Source organism: Grammomys surdaster, unplaced genomic scaffold (assembly GCF_004785775.1).
Source record: "Grammomys surdaster isolate TR1022 unplaced genomic scaffold, NIH_TR_1.0 126109, whole genome shotgun sequence".
Classification (NCBI taxonomy): domain Eukaryota; kingdom Metazoa; phylum Chordata; class Mammalia; order Rodentia; family Muridae; genus Grammomys; species Grammomys surdaster.
The window spans coordinates 6,149,304-6,164,638 of NW_021620917.1; the positions used below are offsets into that span (position 1 = coordinate 6,149,304).

General features: G+C 49.4%; 1 protein-coding gene across 9 annotated transcripts in view; it reads right to left on the reverse strand.

The window, feature by feature from the left end:
* The window catches only part of Sun1 (Sad1 and UNC84 domain containing 1), a 48,145-nt gene extending 44,680 nt beyond the window's left edge, over positions 1–3,465 (reverse strand). For 6 of the 9 annotated variants that reach the window (XM_028756134.1, XM_028756128.1, XM_028756133.1 and 3 more), the window contains exon 1: positions 3,409–3,431. The gene's annotated coding sequence lies outside the window, so the exon portion shown is untranslated. Of the gene's footprint in view, positions 1–3,408 lie in introns of all 9 variants that reach the window. The other 3 variants (XM_028756130.1, XM_028756131.1, XM_028756135.1) reach the window with 3 other exon arrangements.
* Positions 3,466–15,335: the final 11,870 nt, after the last annotated feature.

Genomic DNA, 15,335 nt, shown 5'->3' on the forward strand with positions numbered 1-15,335 from the left:
AAGCATGGTCGATCACACTTTTAATCCCAGCACTTGGGAGGCAGAGGCAGGTGGACTGTGAGTTCCAAGCCAGCCTGGTCTACACACATGCACATGTGCACATGGACTGGGACGGGACAGAACAGGCATCTCTCCAAAGACATACAGATGACCAATGAGGACCTAAAGCAAAAATTCACACACATCCCCGTGTCAGCTGGGAGATGCAGACCAAAGTCAAAGATACAATTCGCTGAGATGGGGAAGGTGGGTGGACGGAAGGAAAATAAGCATTAGGAAAGACGTGGACAAAGTGGGCTGTCTCCCACATCGTGGGTGGGAGTGTAAAACATGCCAGTTTGTGGAAAAGCAGTCTGGATGCTCTGCACAGAGTTAAACATAGAATTACCATGTGACCCAGCAATTCTACTCCTAGGTCTATACTCCAAGAATTAAAAACAGGTGCTGCTCAGGGGCTGGAGCCATGGCTTAGCCAGTAAAGAGTTAGAAACACAAGCATTAAGACCTGAGTCTGATCCCCAGGACCCAAAATAAAGGCCGAGCCCAGCAGCCTGCAACTGCAGTCCTAGCACTGGAGAGGAGAGACATGAGGCTCTCTGGAGCTTGCTGGGCAGCCAGTTTATGTCAAATTGGTGAGTCTTGGGTTCCAGTGAGAGACACTGTTTCAAAAATTAAGGAAGCAGGTGCTGCATACCTTTAATCCCAGCATTTGGGAGGCATAGGCAGGGCAATCTTTGAGTTCAGGGACCAGCCTGGTCTACAGAACCAGGACAGCTGAGGCTACAAAGTGAGACCCTGTCTTGAAGAAAACAAAACAAACAAAAGATAAAAGTAGAGAATGATGGAGGCAGGCAGCCGACATCCACCTTGGGCCTCCACAATCATCAATCAATCAATCAATCACTCTCTCTCTCCACACACATGCAGGCACGCACAGACAGACAGACAGACACACACAGACACATGCACACACACACACACACACACACACACACACAGAAACAGGTGTTCAAGCACAAACTTGTTCCCATGTTCCCAGCAGCACTAAATAATCCAACAGGTGGAAAGAATCCAAATGTCTCCAGATGTGGATAAACTGGATTTCATAGGGCCTTCAAGGAGGGTCAGTGTCTGCTACCACACCTGATGACCTGAGTGTAGTCCCCCAGGATTTACACAGGTAAAGGAGACAAGTGATTCCAGTAAATTGTCCTCCTGATCTCAGCAAACATTTCACATGTAAATAAAATGTGATAAAAAAAAGTATTTCTTAAATACTTAATAGGTCCACACAGTGGAAAACAATTCAGCCACAAACAGCAATAGAGTAGGAACACATGCTACACAGCATGGATGAACCTTAAATGAGATAACTAGAACAGGCAAATGCACAGGCTGTAAGCAGAGGCTAACAGACAGGGAGGAGGAGAATGGGAGGGACTGCTTGGTGGGTTCCGGGTTTACCTTTAAGGTGACGAAAAGCCGATGGAACTAGATAATGGTGACAGTTGCATAACACTGTATACAGTTTAAAGGGGAGTCAGAGTGCATTTCGTCAAACGCACACACCACACACAGCTTGCACACACAGCTTGCACACACAGCTGGCACACACAGCTGGCTACCTTGCTTCTTCATCCCCTTTCTGCTCTCTCCCAGAAAAAAACAAAGGGTAAATAAACTGAGGCTGCCAAACTTCGGGAAATAAAAAGTATCTCTCCAAATCTCTGGCACAACTCTCGAGTGAGGGCACAGTAGCACACACACCTATGATCTCAGCAATGGGGAGTTGAAAGCACAAGCATCTGGATTTCAACTAGGAGCCTGCTGGAGCTAAAAAAGACCTGGCATACATAGATAGATAGATAGATAGATAGATAGATAGATAGATAGATAGATAGATAGATAGCAGAACAGTCCTCTCAGATCCTCAGGTGACTGGAGCAAAGGTTCGAGCATATTAGCCTGGGCAGAGTTCTCCACAGCCTGCACATATAAAAGTGCAGGCCTGAGCCGGGCAGTGGTGGTAGCCCATGCCTTTAATCCCAGCGCTTGGGGGCAGAGGCAGATAGATCTCTGGGAGTTCCAGGACCACTAGGGCTACATAGAGAAACCCTGTCTTGAAATCCCGAAGAGTCCAAGCCCGACAAGGGAAACAAAAGACCAGAAAACCAGAAGTTACTGTAGCTCAAGAACATGTAGCCAGGGCTAGATTTGTGAATCCTGTGGGGTTGTGCACACCTGTGACCTAATCCTAGGTACATGAAGGTGGGAGGATTAGGAACTCAAGGTCATCTCTACTATATAGTAAATTCTAGGCTGGCCTGGGCTATCTCAGGACCTGTCTCAAGATACCAGCTTAGTTGCACACACTCTTTTACTCCAGCACTCAGGAAGCAGAGCCTGTCCGATCTTTGTGAACCCATCCTCCTCTACACAGAGATAGTCAAAACTATGTAATGAGACCCTGTCTCCTAAAACAAACAAACAAAAGACAGAAAGAAAAAAAACATGAGGTTGGGAAAGAATAAAGAAAAGAGCTTAGGGGGCTGGAGAGATGGCTCAGTGGTTAAGAGCACTGACTGCACTTCCAGAGGTCCTGAGTTCAAATCCCAGCAACCACATGGTGGCCCACAACCATCTGTAATGAGATCTGATCCCCTCTTCTGGTGTGTCTGAAGACAGCTACAGTGTATTCATATATAATAAATAAATCTTTAAAAAAAAAAAAAAAAGAAAAGAGCTTAGGAAGGATCTAAAATGAACAGTCAAGTTAAAATTCGACACAGGTGCAATGGAAAGGACGGTAAAATCTAATTAGTAATCTGTCCGAGAGGCGCGAAGCGCACACTGCAGGACTGCACTTCAAGCCACACAGCGGAGAGCAGCAAAGTTCGCCCGGCTGATGGCATCGGGTCCGCCTGGCTGCATCCAATAAAGCTCCAGCGGGCCAGCCTGGGTACGGTCTCGCACGCCGGGCTTGGGGAGAAGGCCACTAGCTCGGGATAACAAGCTGGTGGCAGGCTGTCCAGGCCAGGGACTCGCTACATGGCCCGCGCCCTTCCCCGCACCTACAACACCTGCGCCCCGGGAGGGCGCGCCCTCGGGAGGGCGCCTGCTGGGCTGCGCCTCGACGGTAGCAGGAGACCCCGGAACCCAAGGCGCAGGGGTCCGGGGCGAGGGGGGACCAGAGTGCCCGGGCACACGGGACACTCAGGGCGCCGGGGCGCGCGGCCTGGCAACGCGAAGGGCGTCACGCGCGTCGTGGCCGGTTGGCGGTTGCTACATCGGGGCTGTCCCTACAACCTACATCCCGGCCCGCCCTGAGGCAGCTCCCAGTGCCTGCGGCGCGTCCGCGGCGCCCCCCACCCGCCCACTCTTTCCCCCAGCCGGTTTGCCGCAGCTCACCTGCCTCGCGCCGCCGCCTCAGGCCTCGACCGCGCCGCCCAGGCCGGGGACCAAAGACTCTCCACATCTATAGCCAATCGCGCGCCGCGCCGGGATCGGAGGCGGGAGCGACGGGAACATCCGTCAATCCCAGGCGCGTCTGCTGAAGCTCCAGACCAATAGGAAAGCGACTATCCCGCCGCGGCCCGCGAGGGGCGGGGAGAGGGCGGGACGTCTGGCGTCAGTGGGCGGGGCGGGCGCGCTGGGACCTGAGGGGCCGCGCCTAGGGAGGCTACTCCTTTCGGGTAGCGTTAGAATTAGGATTCTGTGCGGAGGCGTCCGCGCGGAGTTCCAGGCAGGGTTTCAGTGGACCCAGAAGAGCCGACTCCTGCTGAAGGAGCGGTGGGCTCCCAAGCACATCCTCTCCTCTGTTGTCCCGGCGCAGCGTTTGCAGGAAACCCCCGACGCCCTGCCCTGCGGGCTGGAAGCCAAAGCCTTTTCTCTTGAGGACTCCACCCGCCAGGCCCTCTCTCACTTACGCAGTTTTGCAAAAACTAGAATCGCATTTGTTTTGTTTATAGGCAGGGTTTTACTCTGTAACCTTGACTGCCCTAAAACTCTCTAGTAGACCAGACTGGCCTTGAACTCAGCCAGCTTCTTACAACGCAGGAGTTAAAGGTGTGCCACCACGCCCCACTTGGTTTTTGCTTTTTTTAACTTTCTCACGGTGTGGCCTAGCATTCACGACATAGCCCAGACTGACCTCCAGTTTGCCACAATCCTTCCTTATCCTCCTAAGCAGTAAGAGTGCTACCATATGCTACAAGCAGCTGGCTGGCTTTGACTCTTTTCTAAAAGCGTGTTTGTGTTTATGTCTGTTGAAGTGGATGCCTGCAAAGGTCTCAAATGCCCCAGAGCTGCAGGTTGTTAGCTGCCAGAAGTGGATGCTGGCAACCAAACTGCAGTCCTCTGAATGGCCAGCAAGTGCTCTTAATGGCTGAGCCATCTTTCCAACCCTTGGCTTTTACACTTTTTTTTTTGGGTAGGGGGGTTCCGAGACAGGGTTTCTCTGTGTAGCCCTGACTGTCCTGGAACTCACTCTGTAGACCAGGCTGGCCCCGAACTCAGAAATCCACCTGCCTCTGCCTCCCAAGTGCTGGGATTAAAGGCGTGTGCCACCACTGCCCGGCCGGCTTTTACACTTTAAAAAAAATTTGAGTTTTGTTTTTATTTTTTTAGACAGGGTCGTCATGTAGTCCTGCCTGCCCTGGAACTTGCTATGTAGATCTGCCTGCCTCCGCTGGGACCAATGGCGTGCACTACCATGCTTGGCTGGTTTTACACTTTTTAGAAAGGGTCCAGAGCTAGGAAAATGGATTAATTAATAAAATGCTTGCTCTGTAACTATAAAGACCTGAGTTTAATCTCAGAATACGAATTTTAAAAAAAAGCCTAGCGCTGTATGCTTGTAATCTCAGGGCTGGAGAGTACAGACTGGAACCCCTAGAGCCTGACGGCCACCAAACTAACTTAACTTGATGAGCGCCAACCCAGTGAGAGATCCTGTCTCGGAAAACAAGGTGGATGGTTCCTAAGGAAAGACACTAGTGCAGGCACACGCATGCGCACATATCTACACACAGACTGTTGCCATTGATGGCTTGGAATGCCTCTTGTTCCATCCCAGTGCTGGGATTACAGGCATGCACCACCACAGCCTGCTGTTGCTGGCTTTTGATAGTCACTCATGATACACACACTTCCCTCCTTCTATGACAAGCGTTTGACAATGTGTTGATTTGTTCCATTGGCAAGTTGAGAGACTTTTCTGTAATAGATGTTAGAGGCTTTCAGGCCACAAGGATATTTCAGTTCATGCTCTTTCTCCTCCTGCTTCCACTCCAAGTCCTGAGATTATAAGTGTTAGCCACTACAACTGGCAATTTTCCTTCTTTTATTTTTTTCCTTCTTTCATTTATTAGTTCTTTTTTTTTTTAAGACAGGGCTTTCTGTAGCCCAGGCTAGCCTTAAATTTGATATGACTTGCTCATCCTTCAGCTTCTACCTTTGAAGTGCTGAAATTAAAGGACTGCTCTGCCACACTCAGCTTAAGCAGTGCTAGTGATTGATCTTGGGCATGCAAGGCAAACACAATACCAGCTCTGTATTACCGGGTAGGTCTGATGGCTCACGCCTGTCATCCCAGCCACCTGTAAGGGCTGAGTAGGAGAATCCCAAATTCAAAGCTAGCCTGGACAGTTTAGTGAGACCTGGTGACTGGTGCCAATGGCATTGGTGTGCTTGGTGCAAACACATAGCTTTGTCTGCATGAGAGGTTTCCTGTGATTGGTGCAGACACCTCCTCTGGTAATAGAAGCAGGCTGTAGGGCTCATGTGGCAGGCCAGCTGGGGACAGCAGGTCAGCCTGGGATACGGTCTTGTGATGCTGTGTTCCATGATGTTACAGAACATCCAGTAAAAAGCTGCTCCCACTGGTCATTCCCTGTCTGCTTTACATAGTAGGGAACAGATGTGCTGAGACAGAAGCAGTGGAGAGGCATTGGTGCCAGTGACAACAGAGGCTGGCAGTGCACTGAGCCTCCTGGAGCAACACAGTGGGCAGAAGCTGCTTCAGGCAGACAGTGACTATGACAGCTGTGTCAGTAAGAGGAACTGAAGTATGGGGCAAGGAACAGCCACAGCAGGAAGAGAAGGGACTGAAGACACCAGGGAGGGTGGAAAGCAAAGGCTGAAAGTTAGAAGCCTGCAGTGAACTAGAGAAGGGAAAGGGAAACCACAGGCCACGGTAGCTGGAAATGTTCCAGAAAGCTGCCAAGGCAGTAGGGCCAAGGGTCCCTTTCACCACAAGCTGAGAGCTATAACTCTGGCTGTTGTGGAATCCCAACACGCAGGGCCCCCCCAGAGACTGCAACCCCAGCTGCTGCCAGGGATGGAGGAATCCCATCTTCCTAGGTGTATCTAAGAGTTATAACGAACTAGCTATGGTAGTACATACTGGGAATCCCAGCCCTTGGGAGGTGGGGGCAAGAATGTCAAGAATTCAAAGGTCTTTGAAAAAGGCCAAGGGCTGGAGAGATGGCTCAGCGGTTAAGAGCACTGACTGCTCTTCCAGAGGTCCTGAGTTCAAGTCCCAGCAACCACATGGTGGCTCACAACCATCTTTAATGGGATCTGATGCCCTCTTCTGGTGTGTCTGAAGTGAGCAATGGTGAATACATAAAATGAATAAATAAATCTTAAAAAAAAAAAGAAAAAAAAAAGAAAAAGGCAAAACAACAGCAAAAGAAGCTGTAATAAGTATAACCCTATGACCCTGCTGTCCAGCATCAGCGTGACCTGCAATAGTGGTGGATGTCCTGAGCTGTCACGTCCTGCTGACATAACTACAGCCATAGCTAAACCAACACTGGCCCCCTCTCTGGTATTTTTTTTCCTCTTTCTCTTCTTCCCTCCCTCCCTCCCTTCTTCCCTCTCTTCTTCCCTCCCTCCTTTCTTTCATTCTTTCTTTCACAACCTAGGCGTGCCATGAAGCTGAGGATGACTTTGAACCTCTGATCCTCCTAATTCCTCCTCCCAAATCCGGGGATTACATACTTTTGAGCCATCACACCTGGTTTATGGAGTATTGGAAATGGAACCTGGTCCTTCTATATGCTGGTGAGAACTCCACCCAGTGGCCCATTTTCTTTTTAGAGCACCATCTGAGTAGCTTCCCCTTGCCCAACATGGATGGCTGACTGTGAGGACAGTACCTGTGAGTTTACACCTGGCACCGGATCAGTCTTTCAATTGTAAACAGAACCTGACTCCAGTAGTGAGGAGGCTGAGAAACCCGAGCTGAAGGCTTCCAGTCTTTGGGGCAGCTGCTGCAAAGAGATCAGAAAGCTGGGCCAGCAGAGACTCCAAAAGGAAAGTCATTTAGCCCAGGAAATCCCTTTCTCTTAAGGAAGCAATTGGACTTCCCTTCCTTCTGCTTTCTGCTTTCGGGCAGGAGGTACCACAACGGACGCTTTTTTTTTTTTTTTTTTTTAATGCCTTGGTGGTTCCCTGCAGAGGTCAAGGGCGTTTCCTAGTCCCACTGTGGTTCTGGGTGTGGCAGGGAGGGGCACAGCAAGTCAGAGTTGAGACAAGCCCAGCCTTGACAGCAGTTCCAAACCAGGATCCAGAACCCCTCACACAGGATGGTGTCTACGGAGGAGCTATAGAGCCTCTGCCTCACAGACCATCCATCCCAGCACCCAGTGTTAGCATAGAACCCAGGACTTCCCACAAGCCCCAGGTACGCTGGAGCCGTGCCCAGCCTCTCTCTAGGGGATTTTAGGCAAGCGCCCTACTGCAGAGCCACACCCTGTTTTCAAATTATTGATTATTGCTGTTGTGCTTATTGAACTTGTTTCTCTCATACCGTTACGTGAATTCCAGAAGTAGAACTTCTGATTTCATCTGGGCTTGGTGGCCATGCCTTTAATCATAGCAGTTGGAAGAGCGTGGCAGGCAGAGCTCGGAGTTCAAGGCCAGCCAGGGCTTCGTACTGAGACCTAGTTTCCAAACAAACACCAACACACACACACACACACCACACACACACACAGGAACTGTCTAAACACCACCACACACACACACCACACACACAGGAACTGTCTAAACAACACCACACACACACACACAAACACACAAACACACCACACACACACACAGGAACTGTCTAAACAACACCACACACACACACAGGAACTGTCTCAACAACAACACACACACAGACACACACACACACACACATAAACACACATACACGCACACACAGAGGAACTGTCTCAACAACAACAACACACACACACAGAAACACACACACACAGGAACTATCTCAACAACAACAATACACACACACACACACACACACACACACACACACACACAGGACAGAGGAACTAGCTGCTTACTAGGCCTGTACAGCAAGAGCCCTTGTCTGCTAAGCTGTCTCACAGGACTCAGCACCAGAGGACTCTAGGTTGGTCCCTCTGACAGGAAGCTACTCATACATAGAAAATAATAAAATAATTTTAATATACACATATTAATTTCAAAACAACAAACGAGGACTAGAAAGGTGGCTTGGCAAAGACAGTTTATTTCCAACACTCACATGGCACCTGACAGCCATCCATAACTCCAGTTCCGGGGGATCTGATGGCCTCTTCTGACCTCTACAGACAGCAAGCACACACATGGTGCACAGGGATACATGCAGGCCCAACACTCATGCACATACACTTTATAAAACAACAACAAAAGGTTTGTGTCCTAGAAACAAAACAAACCCTTGCTGGCTTCCTCATTTCTCTTTTCAGTAAAACTCTAGAAGGATGTCTGGCCTCCCTGAGCTCTTTCAGAGCCCTTGCTAACCAAGCTGCTGCTGCAGTAGGCTGCCCGGGGCCATAGAGCTCTGGGTCCTTCTGAAGCGGGTGGATCTCAGCTCCCTGCACTCTTGGCACCTGGCCAGCCACATCTTGAAGGCAGCTCCATCATCCCAGCCTCCTTCCTACCTTCCATAACAGGCTCCTCCTGGGCCCCTGACCTCCACATCGAGTGTCTCTGAGATCTGGCTGGAGGTGAGCCCTAGCCACTCTCTGACCTTTTTGAGATCTCCAAGTTGACACCTTGGGGTTTGCATTCCTAGACTCCCTTTGCCCTCTCCTCTTTGGTCTTCCTCACAGCAGTCAAGCAGAACTAGTTCCTTCCACTCTGATCCGAAAGACCTTTGCTCCACTCACGGTAAAGAACTGGCTGTCCCTTGAGCCAGATCCAGTGCCAGGCAGGGAGGTACAGGGTCAGGAGCTCGAGGCAGGAGGACTGCTGTGAGTACAAAGCTAGCTTTAGCTACATAGGGAGCCCACCCTGGGGATGGGGGGAAGAGGCAGGCAGAGAGGGGAGGGAGGGAGGGAGGGAGAGAGGGAGAAAGGGAGAAAGGGAGAAAGGGAGAAAGGGAAGGAGAGAGGGAGGGAGGGAAGAGGGAGGAGGGAGGCAGGGAGGGAGGGAGGGAGGGAGGGAGGGAGGGAGGGAGGGAGTCACTCGGCTCTCATCACCCATAAGGAACTACTTTTGGACACTTTTTGGTTGCCCTTTATGTTAGCATGGGATCTTATGTAGCCCAGGTTATCCTTGAACTCCTGAGCCTTCTGCCCTTGTCTCCCCAGTATGGAAATCACAGGCGTTAGGTACCATGCCTGGCTCCCATTGCTTTTTTTTAAAATATAGGTAGAGTTTGTGACTTCTGTTAAATGCTGCTTTCCTACCTAATGGTGTGTACCCTGTCAGCACACAGAATAAGAGGAAGACGAAACATCCCAGGCAATCATCCCCATGTTTAAAAAGCCTGTGACCAAGAATCGGAGAAGACAGGGGATAAAGTAGGCGGGGGAAAAAAAGAATCCCACAGGATTCAGGCAAATTTCAGCAGGCCGGAAGCTGTAGAATGTGGGTGGGCACAGTATCCCAGAATAGGCCTGGAATTGAGGCAGGGTGAGGCTGGGGCATGCCTGGCACTCGGGGATTAAACTGAGCTCTGAGCTGAAGCAACTGTGATCTCTCATACTGGAGCCTAGAAAAACTGGCAACTGGCACGATGCTCTGGCCCAAGAGCAGAGAGCCAGGTCCTTCTCTGCAGGAAATGGGCATCCTTAACCAGCAGGCTCTTAGAGCAGGTCCAGGCTTCCTAAGCAGCTGACTCCTGGGTGTAGCCTCTACGGAGGTCCCAGCATCTTATGAGAATGATGCCTGGGAGGCTGCCTGGACACTGAGCTCAGGAGAGAGGCCTGACAAGGAAACCAGGTCACCCAAAATAGCCAAGAGAGCCACTGGTGTCTAAATGGGAGACTCCAGGGAACCTGCAGGAGAGCAAGGGACGGGAATCAAGGGAAGGGGGCGCAGAAGAGCTTTTTAGAGTGGAGGGACTCGGCTATCTTAGTAAGAAAGCACCAGAGATAGGCTGAAAACACTGAACAGATATGCCACAAAATGCTTAAGAATAACAACATACACGGAGGGAACCGGGATCATCAGTCTTAAGGAAAATACAAATTAAAATTCAAGTTAAAAAAAAAAATAAGCCGGGCAGTGATGGCGCACACCTTTAATCCCAGCACTTGGGAGGCAGAGGCAGGTGGATTTCTGAGTTCGAGGCCAGCCTGGTCTATAGAGTGAGTTCCAGGACAGCCAGGGCTACACAGAGAAACTCTGTCTCAAACAAAACAAAACAAAACAAAACAAAACAAAACAAAACAAAACAAAACAAATAGCTAGCTAGGTGTAGTGGTGCATGCCTTTAGTTCCAGCACTTGGAAGGCAGATGGATCTTTGTGAGCTCAGGGCTAGCCTGGTCTATATAGTGAGTTCCAGGAGAGTCACAGCCAGAACTACACAGTGAGACTGTTTCAAAACTGAACACACAACCACTGATGTGCCTGGGATATGGCTCAGTTGGTAAGTTCCATCTTCAGCACCACAGAAACCAGGAAAGATGGCGCAGACCTATAATCCCAGCACTTAGGAGGCATGGTGGTGTGGGTCAGAGGTCAGCTTAAGCTACCTTACGGGTGTGAGATGAGCCTGGGCTACACAGAGTATCTCAAAACAAAACAAATATGAATGGATACACCAAACTACAGCATTTTGAGAAAATCATGGAGAAAATTTATACATATATATATATATATATATATATATATATATATTTTGCTTTACTAGCTGAATGATAAACAAACCACAAGTAGAAAATGTTTCTGATGGAGGTGTAGCCTATGGAAGTGTGTGTGTGTGTGTGTGTGTGTGTGTGTGTGCCACTGTGCATATGTAGTCACAGTTTTCAGGAGTCAGTTCCACCATGTAAGTCCCTGGGATGCAATATAAGGTCATCAGGCTTGGTGACAAGTAAGTGCCTTTGACCATGAAGCCACCTCATCAGCTCCTTCTTCTATTTCTTGTTTGTCTTTGGGTACTGGTTCTTGCCTTCCACCTGTTTTGAGACAGTTACTCTGGGTGTTTGCTGCCTTACTAAGTACTCCAGGCCTGTGGGCCTGTAGAAGATTCTCTTGGGTCATCTTGTCACTTGATCCCTGGAGTGCTGAGAGTATACATACATACCACAGACTCCAGCTTTATTCATGGATTTCTGCAATATGAACTCAAGCCTACAGGTTCTGTGCTTTATCTGCTGAGCCATCTCTTCCGTTCTTTTGAGACAAGTTGCACAAATTGACCTTGAACTCACTGTAATCATCTTGCCTCAGGCCTCAGAGTCCTAGGACTTACAGGCAGAAAGTCTAGTCAAGCTGTAGCCTTTGAAATCGATTTACACAGGAACCACTGAAATGTAAATATTTTTAACAAGTTCTACCTGCAAGGAGTGGCTTTGGCCATGAAAAGGAAAAGGCTGTCTATGTGGGGCTGGGATATTGTGGAGAGGCAGAGGATGGGGGCAGGGCACAAGTCTGTGTTGCTCCCTGCTACACAGGCACTGGAGGAAGGTAACAAAGGCCGGCAGGGTTGTGTATGCCTTCAGTTCCAGCATTCTGAGGACAGAATCAAGCCAATCTCTATGGGTTCTAGGCCAGCCTGGTCTGTGTTTCAGAATAAGCCATGGCTACATAAAGAGACCCTCTGTTTAAAAAGGAAAAAAGGAAGGATGGGAAGGAGGGAGGGAAAAAGGAAGGAAATGTTAACAAATGCAGGTAGAGTCAGGAGGATGACTCTACTCCTGACATCTATCCAAACTGTTCTCCTATTGTGTCCCTTAGCCCACATGGAGGCTTGCATCCGGGATGGCTTCCTTACCACTTCTCTAAGTTGCCAAGCTTGCTCCTGCCCAGGGCATTTATTTTAACTCGGTACCCACAGCTTGGCAAACTGGCTCCAAACTCAGGAATGTCACACATAGGTGACATCTGTTGCCATGACAACCCTGCATACCTTCTTGGAGCCCACTCCTCACACTCACCTGGGAACTGCCTACATCACAGCCTAGATAAAAGGCAAACCTTTCCCCACCTTCAACCCTTTTTTCCCTTGTCTTTTCTCTCTCTCCTCTTTGTCTCTGTTCTTTCCTAATAAAACCTCTGCCACGTGGAACTGCTTTGGCCTGGTGTGGTCTATCCCGACAGGAGCCGCCATCCCAACACAACGCTGGGATTTCACCAAAGGGCACCATCCAGATCACACACAGGTCTTCCCTTCCCGGAGACCGCTTGCTCACCCACTTAGGAGAAAGATGAGTGTTCTAGTTGCTCTCGCCCATCTGTGTATGTATTTTAATCTCTACATGGAAATATTTTAGGACGTCTTAAACACAAAAATAGAAAAATTGGTACAGAGCATTCTGGTCTGTTCTGCTTGACTTCTCGTAACATTAACATGTTACATAACTAAGGCACAGACGTGATAGACACCAGGAATTTAACACTGGGCACAGGACAATTGACAAAGCTACAGATGCAATTCGGAGCTGACTGCTGTGTGCGTGTGTGCATGTGTACACATTTGTGCACACGTGTGCCTGCTCCTGTATTTATGCTTGGATGTGCAACCCACGTGTACATGTCTGCAGAGGCCAGAGGTTGACTGACAACAGACATCATCTTTGTTGTTTTGAGATAGGATTTCTGTGTCACTTTAACTATCCTGGAACTCTCTCTGTAGACCAGGCTGGCCTCAAACTCAGAGCTCAGAGCTCTGCCTGCTTCTGGGTCTTCAGTGCTGGGCTTAAAGGCATGAGCCACCACTGATCACTGTCAGGTATCATCTTAATTGATATTGTTTTTGAGACTGGATTTCTCTGAGTAGCCCTGGTGTCCTGGAACTCACTCAGGCTGGGCTTGAACTCAGAAATCCGCCTGCCTCTGCCTCCCCAGTTCTGGAATTAAAGGTGTGCGTCACCACCGTTTATTTAAAAACTTATGTATATGTCTGCATCTACAAGGTCTGGTCTCGGACTCACTCTGAATCTATCCCAGGCTGGTCTCTAATTTTACCTGCCTTAGCCTCCCCAGGAGGTGAGTCTAAGGTTTGTACTGCTAGACCTGACTTCTTTGCATCACCATAAACTTGTGGGTTACTTTGAATTCTTTTGTGGTACTGAGGATGGAAATAAGGTTCTTCCTCATGTTAGGGAAATGTGGAGGTATAGCCCTGCCTGGGTTATTTGTGCTTCAGGAAGTTAGCGGTTAAGTGTTTTGTTTTGGCTGGGTAGTGGAGGCGCACACCTTTAATCCCAGCACTTGGGAGGCAGAGGCAGGTGGATTTCTGAGTTCGAGGCCAGCCTGCTCTACAGAGTGAGTTCCAGGACAGCCAGGGCTACACAAAACAGCCAGGCCTATCTTGAAAAACAAAAAACAAAACAAAAAAAGTATTTTGTTTTGTTGCTCATGGTGTTCCAGTTTTGGCCATGAGGGGAGTCTTAGGGTTGTTTCCTCACTCCACTTCCCCCTCCCCGCCCAGCATTGACTGCTTCTGGAATGATCACTATCTAGTTTCCCACTCCGGACCTTGAGTCAGGGTTTTGTTTTGATAAGGTTCTATGTAACTGGTCTCAAACTCTTGATCCTCAGCCTCCACCAGCAAGTGCTAGGATTATAAGCAATTTTGCAATGATACTGGTTAAGAGATCTTTCTTTTTCCTTTTCTTTATTTTCTTCCTTCCTCCCTCCCTCCCTCCCTCTTTCTCTTTCTCTCTCTCTCTCTCTCTCTCTCTCTCTCTCTTTCTTTCTTTCTTTCTTTCTGAGACAGGGTTTGTCTTTGTAGCCCTCGCTGTCCTGGAACTCATTCTGTAGATCAGGTGGGCCTAGAGTCTAGGGGTCCACCAGCCTCCTGAGTGCTGGGATTATAGGTATGCACCGCCACCATCTGGCTTCCCTCCCCCCTTTTAAAAATTAAATTGTATTCCTTTGCATGTCGGGGGAGGGTACAACATGCCATTTTGTGAGGGGTAGGTCAGAGGATAACTTGACAGAATCAGTCCTTTCCTGCCTCTGATGGAGACACCTCTGCAGCCCTTGAGTTTTCATTACTCCTGTATATCATCCATGTGTGTCTGCACACATGGCACACTGCACATGTGGGAGTCATTCTCTCCACTGACCCTTACACGGCTTCTGGGGATTGAACTCAGGTCACTGGGCTTGTCTGCCAAGTACTTTCACCCACTGAGCCATCTCATTTGTTAGCCAGGCAGAGGTGGCAAACACCTTTAACCCCAGCCCGCTGAAGGCAGATCTCTGAGTCGAGGGAGGCCAGCCTGGTCTACGGAGTGTTCTAGGGCAGCCAAGGCTATACAGAGAAACCTTGTCTCAAAAAAATAAAAGAAACCCAGTTGTTTACATGTGCTTGACTCAGGGTTTTCTTCAAAAGGAAAGGTGAGCGTGAGGTGGAAAGGACACGGCTCCTGTCCTCGTCTTCCCACCTCCACCCTAGGGAGGCTTCTCTTCCAAAAGAAGCATCTTCCCTCCAAAGGAGGCAGCTGGTGAGATGGCCTGTCTGCACTGCTCTAAGTGTCCGTGTGACGCTAATGTCACCGTGGTTAAAGTCCTTGCCCCCAATCCATGGAGGAGAGAGCAGGCTCCTCAAAGTGGTCTGCCGTGATGGAGACGGTTCTGTGGTGTGCGTGCCTGTCACCCAACGGTCCACTCTAACTTCAGATCAATAATGCTGCTACAAATAACCACCGACCGGACTCACCTCTCAGATCTGACCCAGCCGTTCTGTTTAGAGCAATGGGAAACACACCCACACCATGAGCAATGCATCCACAATGGCTTTAGTGTGCAGCGGGAGCCCCGGCAACAGCTGAACCGGAAGGTCCAGGAAGCCTGAAATCCTTGCTGGTATCTCTTTGTGAAGATGCTGATCTAGGGGTAGAGGGCGGGGCAGCTCCTGCCTTA